At 40.7% G+C, this 2160-nt stretch overlaps 1 pseudogene; it reads left to right on the top strand.

Moving 5' to 3' along the window:
• Nucleotides 1–1103: 1103 nt before the first annotated feature.
• LOC133770458 (dynactin subunit 6-like) lies at nucleotides 1104–1763 on the top strand (annotated as a pseudogene).
• The last annotated feature ends 397 nt before the right edge of the window (nucleotides 1764–2160 follow it).

Here is a 2160-nt window from a genome sequence, read left to right as displayed (position 1 = left end):
GTGACTATTGATAAGTAGTAACTTTGCCCTGCTGTTTTCCCAAATGTATTTTCTAACATATGCTTTGAGCTTCCTATGATTTTTTTTTTTTTTTTTTGACAGGCAGAGTGGATAGTGTGAGAGAGAGAGAGACTGAGAGAAAGGTCTTCCTTTGCTGTTGGTTCACCCTCCAGTGGCCAATGTGGCCGGTGCGCTGTGGCTGGTGCACCGTGCTGATCCGAAGGCAGGAGCCAGGTGCAGGGCCCAAGCACTTTGACCATCCTCCACTGCACTCCCGGGCCACAGCAGAGAGCTGGACTGGAAGAGGGGCAACCGGGACAGAATCCGGCACCCCGACTGGGACTAGAACCCAGTGTGCCAGCGCCGCAAGGTGGAGGATTAGCCTGTTGAGCCATGGCGCCGGCCTGAGCTTCCTGTGATCTTTTACTGGTAGGTTTTCTTCCTTTACCTTCTTTCATATTGATGGCCGTGTTTCTGTGTGTAGCACATCTTTAAGCATTTTTTGCAGGGCTGGAGAAGTGGCAACAAATTCTTTCTTTTTCTGTTTGCTATGAAAGGTCTTTATTTCATCTTCATTCACAAATGAGAGCTTTGCAGGATATAATATTCTTAGGATTTTTTATTTCTGTTTCACTGTGGTGAGTTTAATTACAATGTGTCGTGGTGAGGATCTCTTTTGGTCATGGTTACTAGGGGTTCTATGAGCTTCCTGTACTAGGATGTCTCTGTCCTTCTCCAAACCCGGGAAATTTTCTGCTGGTATCTCACTAAAAAGACCTTCTAATCCTTTCTCCCTCTCCATGCCTTCAGTAACTCCTCAATAGTATAATAATATAAATTACTCCTATATTAATCTATAAAATATCTTGCAAATGCATATAGAAACTGAACTTTCAAAAAACAAAAGTTCGTTATATTTGAATGAAAAATAATAAGAAAGAATAAAAAGTGTAAGAAGCATTCACAAATAATATAAATATAAATAAATCTAAACTATATGGTTCTAATAAATAGCAGGTTCATAAAAGGAGAAGAATAGGGGATATGTAGGAAAAAAGTGGGTCTAAAGCTTGGGAAAAGCCTGTCTTCATCTTTGCCCTTCGATGGAGCATATTCTTCTGTCCACAGTTGCCAAGGGTGGGCACTTGCTATTGTGTCTTATTCCAGGTCCTCAAGATGTTCCTGGAGCAGTAGTATGTGTAGAAATTGAAATCCAAGCAGATATAACTATAGGATATAGGATGGTGATCCATGCTAAAGCTAAGGATTATTGCTGAAGCCAGGCTGATGGTGATTGGTGAAGGTAACCTGATAACAGCCCTTGTCATGGATGTTCATCTGGGTCATCTAATCCCTGATGTCGAAGATCAAGTGCCCAAGCTAATAATCATTAGCACCAATACTGTATTTGAAGTTTCCTGTTCTTCCGAAGCTGTGAAAATGGTAGATAATAACCTCATTTGCTTAAAAGCATATGAAGGCAAAAAAGTAATACCAAGTGGTTGCACCACTGAGGCTTGATGCTACCTAAACACTGGCTCTTCCCAGAGAATACAGTGACCCATGGTACAGTCAGCTCCCCCAGGTGAGGACAGAACCACTGCGGTTAAAATGACTGAGGAGGGAAACATGTAGCCAGAGTTGGGCAAGCAAGACCAGAACTGAGCAAGAATACCAGAAGTTTGTTATTTACTGCCCAGACTCCACAGCAGGATATTTTGATGAAAATATTTCCTAACTTACAGCACCTAAGAAGACTATGAAAAAGTTCAGCTCCCATTATGAACTAAGACACCCTGTGTGACATCAAGATAACATTTCGCCTGTGACATCTGTTTTTCGAAAGGGCCACAGTATTTGTGTACTTTTAGAAACTCAAAATAATAGCTGTTGCCTTTATTTTGTAAAATAGAGATAGAAAAGAAACTAATGGATTTTCATGGTAACTGTTGTCTATAATTTTTAGTAAGCCAGATCCACTAGCTTTGCTCTTGCCAAGCAGCCAATCAGACTCACTTGTACCTGCATAACTCTCCCCAGAAAGTCCAGCTGTGTAAATAATGAATCTTTTCATACCCATTATTTTTGTGTTCAGCATCACCAGTCTTGATATACTGTTGAATATTTCTGACTTTAGGACGAACATTTTAAAGAATTTCT

The sequence above is a fragment of the Lepus europaeus genome, chromosome 11 (assembly GCF_033115175.1).
Source record: "Lepus europaeus isolate LE1 chromosome 11, mLepTim1.pri, whole genome shotgun sequence".
NCBI lineage: Eukaryota > Metazoa > Chordata > Mammalia > Lagomorpha > Leporidae > Lepus > Lepus europaeus.
Note: the sequence above shows the minus strand (reverse complement) of the source record. Positions and strands in the feature narration are given on the sequence as shown.